Source organism: Myxine glutinosa, chromosome 8 (assembly GCF_964187855.1).
Source record: "Myxine glutinosa chromosome 8, kmMyxGlut1.1, whole genome shotgun sequence".
Taxonomy (NCBI): domain Eukaryota; kingdom Metazoa; phylum Chordata; class Myxini; order Myxiniformes; family Myxinidae; genus Myxine; species Myxine glutinosa.
The window spans coordinates 45,637,637-45,651,310 of NC_136268.1; positions in this window are offsets into that span (position 1 = coordinate 45,637,637).

Here is a 13,674-nt window from a genome sequence, read left to right on the forward strand (position 1 = left end):
GTCGCCGCTGGGAGAGTTGATGCCGGCCGTGCACGGCTCTCCGTTTTTTTATGTATAGTCGCTTTAGCTCAGCCAGAGCCGTAGCATACGTCTCAAATCGAGCAATGCTCCGGTAAACGCTGTGATGGACCTTCGACTGTAACACGTACAGCTTCACCGCGGCGGTGGGCTCTGTTTCATGAGCGGCGAAGTAATTCTCCAGCGTTTTGAGCCAGTGGGTGAACTCCGATCCCGATCCCTCGGCTTGAGCGTCGGCATCGAGAATCGGTACCATGATCATCTTGTGTTCAGTCATTTCGTCGATCTAAATGATATTAAATGTCGTGAAAATCAAGCACAGACACGACTTGACCCTTGGGTAGGTTTAATATCATTTAGATCTGTGGTGACATCCTGTAAAATACATTCATGCAATAGACATTAGAATCAGAGTATTACATGGGCAATGTCCGATGTCAATAGGTAAAACAAAACAAGCGAAGCATATAGGGGCGTACATACCATTCAAGCTACAGGACTATGTCACAGTAAATGCCGCTGGAGTGTCCTTGCGCCGCGGTTGTCCCGGGTTTTATAGATGCCCCTTTTAGTGGGATAAGCGAGCACTCCCTGGGTTCACCTTCGGTATAATTTCACTACACCCCCACCCCCCCCCCCCCCACCCCAAACACACACACACACGCACACACCAAACACCTCCCACACACACACACACACACACACACACACATCCCTCCCCCCACCACACCCACACACACATCGACACATGTCAATCCATGCACTGATTGCAGAAAAAGCCATTTCAAAAAGAAAATTAACCTGAAATTGCAGACAGAATTATTTATTTTATCTGAGAAGCTAAACGATTCTTCCTCTTCTTTAGTAGCTCACAACTTTATGTCGAATGCGATCATGTTTTAAAAAGTCCGAATTTGAGCAAATCTGTTTCATTCGTCTGTTAATAGACCTCCTCCATTGAGAAATCTGCAATTGGAATTTTATTTGAGGTTCAAATGACAGCGGGAGATCGCGTTATTGTGACCACGTCCTGGAAGGAAATCTTCTTCTTCAGTAGCTCATAACTTTGAGTGAAATGCGATCGAGTTTTAAAAAGTCAGAATTTGACCAAATCTGTTTCATTCGTTTGTTAATGTGCCTCCCCTATTGACAAATCTGCAATTTGAATTTCATTTGAGGTTGAAATGACCACGGGAGATCGTGTGATAGTGATCACGTCCTGGAAAGAAATCTTCTTCTTCAGTAGATCATAACTTTGAGTGAAATGCGATCGAGTTAAAAAAAGTCAGAATTTGACCAAATCTGTTTCATTCGTTTGTTAATATGCCTCATCCATTGAGAAATCTGGAATTGGAATTTTATTTGAGGTTCAAATGACCGCGGGAGATCGTGTGATCGTGATCACGTTCTGGAGGACAAATCGGTGTGTTTCTTCTTCTTTCAACAATAAAGACTTATAGCTTCGAGACCGTACAGCCAATCATCTTGAAATTTTGCACACTTCTTCCGCTTGATGAGAGCTACATTGCATTAAATAATGAAGTCGATCCATGCAGTGTTTCAAGAGTTACAAGCTTTTTAAAATTTAACTTCCATTATTTATTGTGGCCAAACCATGTGACTTATCAAAACGTCTCAATTAACGTTGAAACATACCCCCATGAGGAACATCAAGCGGTTGCTGAGAACATTAATTATGAAGTTTTCGGAGGTGCAAAATAGGGCGGAAGAATAATAAAAAAACTCTAGCAGTAATAATAGGTTTCCTCTCCATTTCATGGAGAGTAAACCTAATTAAAATGGGAAATTGATTTGGAGCAGCCACGGTTGGGATTGGTCCCCGGGCTGCGGGATTTGGACATGGAGAGGTCATGGGTGATGGCCTCGGGCAAAGGTTGCCCCTTTCAAAATTTGGGTATGCCAGCCAGCTGGGGGCTGTGCTGGCGAGATTTGGACGTTGGGTCCAGCCATGGGTGGCATGGTACGACCTGGGTCCCATGGGGTGTCTGGTGGAGTGTGGCGTCCCTTGTCCGTCGGGGCACCGGCTGGGCGAGTGGCTCGGGCTGACAGGGTCACTGGACTCTGGTGGGGGTTAAGACCTTCAGAGGGGTCCGAGGTGGTCTCTCAAGCCTGGGATGGCATATATTGAGGACCACTAGGGGGAGGTGTTGTGGGTCGTGCTTTGGTGGTGGCCCTGCGGACGGCCAGCTTGGGCCTGATGTAGTGACCACCCGGGCATGCGACCTGACACCCTCTCCCTGAGACTTTGGGACAACCGGCATGTGATGACCTGCCATGCCATGTTGGTCGATGGACGCGGGTCAATCCGAATGGACAGGGATGGAGATAGCCTGCCGGACAACCATTGGGGCATCTGTGGAACGTGATGGTGTGAGAGTGACCTTCCACAGATGCTCCGTTATGATTTATGGACTCTCGGTTTGGGAAGAGAGCCATGGGGTTGTTGAATTTGGAATGTGTAACGAGCCGAGCATATGGGCCATTCTCGGCTGGCATGTGTATGGCAAAGCATCTTTCTTTGGTGAGGTTAGTGAAATGTGAAAAATGTTTGGCATGGGTAATCTGTGGATTAGATGCAAATTTAAGGGTGAATTTTGTGAAGAGAAATGGTCGACACTGTATAGTGATGCCATTATTGATCCAGGTGTGTTAGACCAAAGTGTTGGAGGCTGTGATGAAATTAATAGGGTAGCAAGACACAGCTTTCAACTGGTTGCGGGGGCAACTGTGCTGATATTTGGGACCCGGGATCATGGGAATGCAGTTGTGTGGTCTGTGGGTCAACGTGGTGCTGTGCGTGTCCGAGGGGTGTGGACCATGTCTTCCTGGGTGGGTCTCCTGGTGGAGCATGGCTGTTGACTGGACCTTGGTGTGGTCAAGTGTGGGTGAGCACTGGGGGGGCTGCAGTTCTGTAGTCGGACTGGTGGATGATGGGGAGGTGCAGGGGACGTGGCTGTAGGGATGCCACGCACTGCGACCGTGCCCTCCCAGGGCCGAGGTTGTGTGTGCGGTAGTGTGTGTTTTGGCAGCAAGTGCTCACCACATTGACCAGCTGGGGCTGGTGCAGCTGTGTTCCTCGCAGGGGGGCCGAAGGATGGATGATGGGTCGCACCCTTATGGACGCTCATAGGCCATGTTGGCGTTTTTACTGCTCACCTTGTCCCGATGACCCTTGCATGGTAGAGGTGCAGAGCTGTCGTTGCCACTGGTAGTTGTGTAGCGATGATCACCGTTGGATGTGGATCCACATACCTGCTAGTGTAGTGGGGACAAAAGAGAAATTCGGAAGTATTTGGAAGGCCCAATGTGAAATTTTGGGATTGTGAAGGGTGGATTGCACTTTGGACTTGACCAACCGGTAATTACCTGCACTTGAGGTGAGTGGTTCATGTGTACTCTCCCAGGCGTCAGAACTTGCTTGGTAAATTGCGGGACATGTAATTTGGAGTTGGGAGGCGGGTGAGAGTGATGACATGGCCGGTGAGGGGATAGAATGGGGGCCACACAGAGTCTTGTGGGTGGCGTATGTTTTTGTGTTGTGGTTATGTGTTTTGATGTGGTCGTGAGAGTGGAAACTGGAGAGTGAGTGATGATTATTGGAGCTAATGAGGGGTGATTATTGTGCTTTTGGAAATGTGTAATGGTTTAAATGTGAACTGGGGGATTTCACATGTGGCAGGCCATGGCAAACCGTTGTGACACCTTTTACACCGTCAATGGAATCGTACTGAATTGTACCGAATTGTGCAGAATTGAATGGCAGCGGGGGAGGAAGTGTGTTTTGGGGTCTTGTGGGTGGGGAAGGTGTGTGTGTCCGCAGGTACAGATCAAGCTCGGAGGAGCGATGCCTGCGGCCCCCCTCTGCGGCAATTACCCCTGGCAGCCTGTGGTAACTGGAAATTGGAGCTTGTCGGTGGAGGGTCTGGCTGGGCGCCGCGGGGTGAGGAAGTCCCCCGGTGACCCGTGTTGCTGCGCTGAAGCAGGAGGCCGCGGAGGAGCCTGGTGTGTGTGGAGACCCTCACCGGCGAGGTAACGGCGGAAAGGGGCTGTTGGGCTGCCATGGGCCAAGAGGTAAAGGGGGGGGGGGGGGCAATGAACTTGTAAGTCAGTTGACTTGTTTTTGGGACTGCGGGCACCACAGCCTGAAGCGCCCCCACCATCTTTTTGTGCGGTACCTCCCCGCTGCCGAGTTGAGGAATGCACACACATGTACAGTCACGTGAAAAAGTAAGTACACCCCATGTAAAGTTTTGACTTTTTCAACATATTTCAACATATAGCTATTTGATCTTCATTTCAACAATATTGATAGATAAAGGTGATATAATATAACAAATATCATGAAACATTTACATTTTGTAGTCCATTGTATAATTTAACTTTTTTTTGAACTCTTTTTTGAACTTTTTTTTTTTAGTCCTTTGTATAATTTAAATAAACATAAATGCAAATTTCGCATGTGGAAAAAGTAAGTACACCCCTACATTTATCACTACTTCAAATACCTAAAATTAGAATCAGGTGCACCAGCTCAGGTGCAAATGATTAGGACAACGTTAGAGAGGATCTTGGAGGAACCTGTCTTATTTAAACCTCAGACATTTAGTTTGGTTTGCTCTTTGTTGTTGAAGTGTGCTGTGTCACCATGCCTAGATCAAAATAGCTCTCTGACGCCTTCAGAAAGACGGTTATAGATGCCTCCGAGTCTGGGAAGGGATTTAAAAAGATCTCCAAACAATTTGAAATCAATCATTCGACTGTCCGGAAGATCATCTACAAGTGGAGAAGATTCCAAACAACTGCCAACTTGTTCAGGCCAGGCCGCCCCAGCAAGTTCAGCCTGAGAGCAGACCGCAAGATGCTGAAAGAAGTCTCTAAGAACCCCAGAATGTCATCACGGGACCTCCAGGTAGCTCTTGCCACGGTTGATGTCAAAGTGCACGAGTCTACCATTAGAAAGAGGCTGCACAAATTTGATCTACATGGGAGGTGTGCCAGGAGGAAACCTTTGCTGTCCAGAAAGAACATCAGGGCAAGACTAAAGTTTGCCAAAGAACACCTCGGCAAAGACAAGCACTTCTGGAACAATGTGCTCTGGACAGATGAGGCAAAGGTAGAGCTATTTGGTCACAGTACCAGAAAACATGTTTGGCGAAAACCAAAGACAGCATTTGACCACAAGAACCTGATACCAACTGTAAAGCATGGTGGTGGAAATATTATGGTTTGGGGCAGCTTTGCTGCATCAGGGCCTGGGCAGCTCACTATCATAGAATCCACTATGAATTCTTCATTGTACCAGCGGGTGCTTGAGGATAATGTGAGGCCATCTGTCGGAAAGTTGAAGCTCAACCGAAGGTGCACCTTGCAACATGACAATGACCCTAAACATACCAGTAAATCCACCAAGGAATGGCTGAAAAGAAAGAAATGGAGGGTTCTGGAATGGCCAAGTCAAAGCCCGGATCTAAATCCCATCGAGATGTTGTGGGGGGATTTGAAACGAGCTGTGCATGCAAGAAACCCCTCAAGCATCCCACAGCTGAAAGAATTCTGCATGGAGGAGTGGGCAAAAATTTCTCCCAGTCGATGTCAGAGACTGGTAGACAGTTATAAGAAACGCCTACTTGAGGTTGTTTCTGCCAAAGGGGGCAATACCACCTATTAGAGCCAAGAGTGTACTTACTTTTTCCACATGCGAAATTTGCATTTATGTTTATTTAAATTATACAATGGACTCCAAAATGTAAATGTTTCATGATATTTGTTATGTTATATCACCTTTATCTATCAATATTGTTGAAAAGAAGAACAAATCGCTGTATGTTGAAATATGTTGAAAATGTCAAAACTTTACATGGGGTGTACTTACTTTCTCACGTGACTGTATATGCCATCAGTGCCATGGTCCTGCAGGAGGGTGTATTGAGAAGAGCTTTGTTGATTTTTGAAATGCCTTGATGAGTTATGGAGTGAGAATGAGTGGTTAAGGGGTTTGTGATGTATGAATGTGGGCGAAATCCACCGAGCCATGTCACTCACCTGCAACATCTGGACATGGCCTGTGGAAATTTAGGGGGTGCATTGGGATGGCCCCGCAGGTAAGGTTGTGTCTTGTGGCATCCGCCGGGGGATGCGGTCTGTAGATTGGGGTTGGTACAAATGTTTATAGAGTTTTTGGAATTTTTCTGGTTATGGTTGTTTTTGTTTTTTTGTTTTGTATACTGAATCGAGGCTCGTGAAAGAGCTAACATTTACTTCACAAACAAATCAACCAGACAAACAAAATACCCAAAAAGAGGGAGCGGAAGACAAGATGGGGATAGAAGGGGAAGCACACAAACACAACATACGAGAGCAGGGAGATGTGTGGAAGGGAGAGGGCCCGGGGGGAGGAGGCATGGGAAGGGGGGGGGGGGGTAACCACAAATGGTGGTTACAAATGGTGGTTTTCACCACACTAACTTAACCACAAATGGTTTTGTGGTTAAGTTAGTGTTGCGTGTTGTTTGTTTCCTCCCTCTGCAGGAACAATGAAGAAAATGTACATACTTGATGGTTCAGGGGTTTAGAATGTTAAGGAAGTGTAGGTAGGTCGTCCGACTCACTTCCCACAGCCCTTCCTAATTTATTTCATAGGTTAATTAAGTGTGTGACAGGAAGTGTTAAGGCTGGAATGGTAGCACCTGTGGTGAACCTTGCAGGAGCTACGGTTTCAGGGGGGTGGGGGGCTGTTTTATGTCTGGGGGTAGAGCAAAATCTAGAGCTAGGTAGATCTGTATAGGTAGGTATTCGACTGTCATGATAGGGACTCTACATGTAATAAGTTCTTTATGTTTAGGCATTTGTCGGAATAAGATGTATAATTGTGGATCTACCAGGAGATTCGTGTGATAGTTAGATAGGGATTAAAAGATAACGCCCCTGTGAGTCTCACCTTGTCATCAAACCCTTGTCCATTACGGCACTGCAAACCACATAAACACTTATTTAGGTCCCTAGCGCAACATTAAATAACTAGCGGGGTCACCCGTGGGAATCCCACGGGCATGGATGTGTGTGACATTTCGACATATTGAGTTATATGCTGCACATTCATTTTTACAAAATGGTTACTGGCAAGTCATCAGATCCAGAAATGGTGTGAATTTAGTTATTTCACATAATATGTGACCCCTCACTCCTCTCCACCTGACACTCTCCTGTCTCCACCTGACACTCTCCTGTCTCCACCTGACACTCTCCTCTCTCCACCTAGCACTCCTCTCCTCTCCAAACCCTCACATCCCTCTCCTTTCCAATCCCTCACCTCTCCAATCCCTCACACTCCTCTCCTCTGCAATCCTTCACACGCCTCTCCAATCGCGCCTCACACTCCTCTCCAATCGCGCCTCACACTCCTCTCCAATCGTGCCTCACACTCCTCTCCAATCGTGCCTCACACTCCCCTCCAATCACTCCTCTCCAATCGTGCCTCACACTCCTCTCCAATCACGCCTCACACTCCTCTCCAATCGTGCCTCACACTCCTCTCCAATCGCGCCTCACACTCCTCTCCAATCGCGCCTCACTCGCCTCTCCAATCGGCTTTCCCCGTCTCGTTTCTCTCCTTTTTCTCCCGTCTCGTTCTTTTTCTTGCTCCAAATCGGCCCGTCGGAATCGGAAATCGGCCCGTCTCGCCCGTCGGCCCGTCGGAATCGGAAATCGGCCCGTCTTGCTTTTGTGCTTGTGCGTAAATAAATTGTGTTCATGACACCATTTCTGGTGTTGGGCTAGCGGCTAGGGTGCCGGCTTAGGATCCTGGGTTCGAATCTCGGTCGATCGCCGAATTAATGCCAGGGGGGTTGACTCAGCCTGTCATCCTTCCGAGGTCGGCTAATTGAGTACCAGTTCACTGGTAATTCCCTGTTTGTCGTTGAAGGCGGCAAAAAGGGTTGGCGTCAGGAAGGGCATCCGGCCGTAAAACATTGCTTCAAAAAGGGGACAAAAAAACAACAACTACCACGGTCCCCGAAAAGGCCAACCCCCGCTTTGCGGGGAAAAATGGCCTCTAAACGGTGGTTTTTACACCATTTCTGGATCTGATGACTTGCCAGTAACCATTTTGTAAAAATGAATGTGCAGCATCTAACTCAATATGTCGAAATGTCACACACATCCATGCCCGTGGGATTCCCACGGGTGACCCCGCAAGTTTGCATTGACGTTCGTCGATGGACTCGTTCGCCCGTCTCATTCGTTTTCTTGCTGCATCCTGTTCAAGTCTGCGTTCTTCATCGATCGTCTCATTCATTTTGGAAATAGAAGTTTCCACGCAGCGCATGAATTGTCACGATCCTCAAGAGGAATTTGTCTCGTAATCATCAAATGATAAATGGCAAGTAAATTATATTGTGGAAAATTAAAGATTTCAAATAAACCTATTTAAAGTGTATTCGCACATAACTAATTTTAAAAAACGAAGAAATATCTCTCGGTAATTTCCTGAAACATATTTTACTTCCGGCTAATAATGTTGAATTAAATAAAAACGAAGAAATATATGTCGGCATCATTGTTGACGTTTTTGTGACGACTGTCATCAAACGAAAAAGTAATATATCTTAACGGAAAAGCAAAAGCGAATTTTTAATATATATCGACACGTTGCCGTCGGTGTCATGTTGGGCGGTGTATGATACACCATGACGCGATTTTTAAAAATATATCTCTGCATTTTCCCGCGTGTGTGGAATGTTCTCAATTATTGCTGACACCGAGTCCAAAACCATCGATAAAAATGAAATCATATGGTGAGTTAGATTGGAGATAAAGGCGTGAGAGAGACTCAATGGCCTTGAAGTTGAAGTTACAGGCGTTTGAGAATTCATTTCGTTCTATAAACGGCAACTTTCATTGGATTTCCTTCCCGTTTTTTTTCAACCGAGTCGAAAACTATGTTAGCGACTGTGAAAAATGAAATGATATATCGAATTTGTAATATGTATCGACACGTTGCCGTCGGTGTCATGTTAGGCGGTGTATGATACACCATGACGCGATTTTAAAAAATATATCTGCATTTTCCCGCGTGTGTGGAATGTTCTCAATTATTGCTGACACCGACTCTAAAACCATCGATAAAAATGAAATCATATGGTGAGTTAGATTGGAGATAAAGGCGTGAGAGACTCAATGGCCTTGAAGTTACAGGCATTTGAGAATTCATTTCGTTCTATAAACGGCAACTTTCATCGGATTTTCTTCTCGTTTTTTTTCAACCGAGTCTAAAACTATGTTAGCGACTTGAAATGATATATCGAATTTAAAATAGATATCGACACATTGCCGTCGGTGTCATGTTGGGCGGTGTATGATACACCATGACGCGATTTAAAAAAATATATCTCTGCATTTTCCCGCGTGTGTGGAATGTTTGTGGAAAATTAAAGATTTCAAATAAACCTATTTAAAGTGTATGCGCACATAACTAATAAAAAAAACGAAGAAATATCTCTCGGTAATTTCCTGAAACATATTTTACTTCCGGCTAATATGTTGAATGAAATAAAAACGAAGAAATATATGTCGGCATCATTGTTGACGTTTTTGTGACGACTATCATCAAACGAAATAGTAATATATCATAACGGAAAAGCAAAAGCGAATTTTTAATATATATCGACACATTGCCGGCGGTGTCATGTTGGGCGGTGTATGATACACCATGACGCGATTTTAAAAAATATATCTCTGCATTTTCCCGCGTGTGTGGATTGTTCTCAATTATTGCTGACACCGAGTCTAAAAGTAAAACCATCGATAAAAATGAAATCATATGGTGAGTTAGATTGGAGATAAAGGCGTGAGAGAGACTCAATGGCCTTGAAGTTACAGGCCTTTGAGAATTCATTTCGTTCTATAAACGGCAACTTTCATCGGATTTTCTTCCCGTTTTTTTTCAACCGAGTCTAAAACTATGTTAGCGACTGTGAAAAATGAAATGATTTATCGAATTTGATTTGAAATAAAACTGGGGGAGAGCAAGACACCACGGGCCTACAAAACAGGACTCAAAGCTATGCGAGTTAATAAAATGGTGGATATTTGTTTATAGCCACTCCCAGAATGGGTGGAGCTATGGGTGGAGCTACTCTGCAAACCGAGTAAGCCACACCCCGGACAGACACCCAACAGATAGACAGACAGACAGACAGAATCATCTACGGCTATTATAATATAGATTGCTCCCCTTTGACATGACTTTGGAAGAGAATAGACGGGAAATCGGGCTGGAACACCGCCACAATCGGCCACCACCATTTACACCTCCGCAAGGCCTACCAATCTCGGATAGCACGTGCTATGAAGAAGAGGCAGGAGTAGAGAGAGCGGCAGTGACGTAGTGGGCACGCCCCTGGATGAGCCGAGAGAGGCTCTGATAGGCTGAGGGGTGCGCCAATGTGACGTCATCGGCCGGAGATATTATCGAGGGCAGGACGCCATTTTGAGCAGTCCCGGTGTGAGTTAAGATGAGAGCAGTGCCCTGACTTGAGTGCAGAGAGAGAGCCCGAGTTGCGTTGGCAGTGCGCAGTTTGGCAGTGAGCAATTGAGAAGCGAGTTGAAAGGACGAGACATGCAGTCACACCTGCGTTCTCCCCGTTCCTGTATTTTCGTGCTTCGTGTGGGGATCGATCTTGGGTGAAGCCGCTGGCCTGCGTGTTGGGTGCCTTGGAGCTTGGCGCACCGACCTTGTGGGCGGCGAGAGGATCGGAGCTTGGAGCAGGGCCTAGTGGGTGCCTCGGGCTGTGGTGGACAGCAGCCGAAGCCAACGACGAGACAGATAAGCCGAGCTCTGCGTGTACACTTGACATAAAAGACGCGTTTTTTTGGTATTCATATCCCCTCGTCTCGTGTTTGATATCAGTCGTGTGGAGACGTCCCGATTTAGGATATTAGATTTACCGGCGCGTGCTTTTTCCTGTCTTGCTTTTATTTAATAAATCCTTATATTATTTTCTGTATATATCTGAACGCAGTTTTCCTGGGTGTTTGATTTTAATAGCTAAGGCTGCGGGGCTCCCGTCGTTCCCCTCCATCCGGCGCGCTTTGCTTGATTTGAATCTGCTATTGAGTTTTCGCCTCGGGAGTTTAAAGCCTCGTAATCGGCTTCCGCAACTTTGATGTTAATCGGAGTTGCGCGACAATATATATATATATATATATATATATATATATATATATATATATATATATATATATGTATATGTATGTATATATATATATATATATATATATATATATATATATATATATATATATATATATGTATGTATATCTATATATATATATATATATATATATATATATATATATATATATATATGTATGTATGTATGTATGTATGTATGTATGTACATACATATATATGTATGTATGTATGTATGTATGTATGTATGTACATACATATATATGTATGTATGTATGTATGTATGTATGTATGTACATACATATATATATATGTATGTATGTATGTATGTATGTATGTACATACATATATATATATGTATGTATGTATGTATGTATGTATGTACATACATATATATATATATATATGTATGTATGTATGTATATATATATATATATATATATATATATATATATATATATATATATGTATGTATGTATGTATGTATGTATGTATGTATGTATGTATGTATGTATGTATGTATGTATATATATATATATATATATATATATATATATATATATATATATATATATATATATATATATATATACAGTATATACATATATAATTGGAAGGAATTTAATAAGCTACGTCCGTAACTTATTTAATTTGCTTCATTTGTTTTATGCAAATGGGGCATCCTGCTCATATTGTGGAGTTTCTGCTCTTTCTCACAGTTTTATATGGGTGGGATTGATGGTCATTTACAGACTTGGCATTTAATATGGAATATATTTTTTTTCTTGACTTGGGTTTACTTTCTGAACTCGGTATATCAATCTGGTGAGTTTCTTTTACGCTTCGGTGATTTCATTGTTAAAAGAACCATGTCACATTGTCTGTCGCAGCAAAAAGTCAATAACAGGATTATATCACAGATGGCGTGACAAAATGTACGGACAGGTACATTTGACGATTGGATTCACAATCGGGTATATAAGGGTTGTTGCGTTCTGTATTAGTGGAAAACAACTGCTGCACGTCTACAAAAGTTATTGCCGCTTCCCCTGGAGATGGTCCGTCAACTCGACAATGCTGTTTGTCATTTAGTGGTGGCTTTACGAAATTCCAGCATGAAACAGTGTGCTATTGCTTGGCAGTATGGCATCACTCAAGGTCAGGTGTCAAAGATCCTGAAACGAAAAGCTCAGAGGGGTGTCCCTACTCCAATACCGAGGTCAGGACGTCCCCGCAGAACCACAAGGAGGGATGATCGCCAGCTGCACCGTTTAGTCCACAATGGCCGTACCAAGTCAGCTAATCGGCTTAGGGCTGAGTGGCAGCAACTGACAAATGTGCCTGTATCCAGAAGGCTAGTCGACCAACGACTGGTTCAAGCAGGCTATAGTGCCAGGCGTCCCCTGAGAAAGCCACGTCTGACCAGACAACACCGCCAGCGCCGATTGCAGTGGGCCAGAGAGCAACGTCAATGGCAGCCAGGACACTGGAATCACGTGATCTTCAGTGACAAGTCTAGATTTCTGGTCTATCGTCAAAATGGCCACGTCCGAGTGCGCAGACAAGTGCATGAAGCCTACAACGAAGATTGTATAGTGCCTAGGGTCCAAGCTGGAGGTGGTGGGGTGACCCTTTGGGCTGCTTTTCATGCAGGGGACAAAACTGACCTGGTTGTTCTGAATGGAAACCTGAACCAGTTCAAGCACAGGGCCATTCTGGAAGAAACATTGCTTCCATTTGTTCGTGCAGCCTTTCGAGGAAACTTTGTCTTCCAAGATGACAATGCACGGCCTCATCATGCTCACATGATCCAACATGTTCTTGCTGACCATGGTGTAGAGCATATGGAGTGGCCTGCCATGTCCCCGGATATGAATCCGACAGAGAAATTGTTGGCAGAATTAACGCGTCAAATCGACAACTTGGACCAGCAGCCTGCCTCTGTGCGTGAATTGCAGCAGGCTATTGTCACTGCATGGCAAGCGATCCCTGTCCAAACCTTGGCAAATCTCGTGAACAGCATGCCTCAACGTGTACGTGCTCTCCTGAATGCTCGTGGGGGTTACACGAAGTACTGAACTGTAATTTTACTGTCCGTAATCCCAGTCGTAATTTAACTTTTGTTTTTGTTAAAAAAAAATTTTGGCTAATGTGCAAAATAAAGAGATACTTCTGGAAAACGTACAGAAGTTTAACACAGTACTGTCCGTGAATTGAGTTCGATATCAGTTTACATCACTTTCAAGGATCAATTTATTTGCTTTGAAATGTCAAATGTGGTTTTTGTTTCTTTTAAAGGTCACATTAACAAAATCTAGAATAATTTCAACATAATTCCAATGAACTTTTGGTTCAAAGTCATCTTGAAAAGTAAGTTTGGAGGTCTCGCGAGATCTTGTCGGGGCAGTCACGGTTTTTCGAAGCTGTTCCACGATCTCACGCACGCT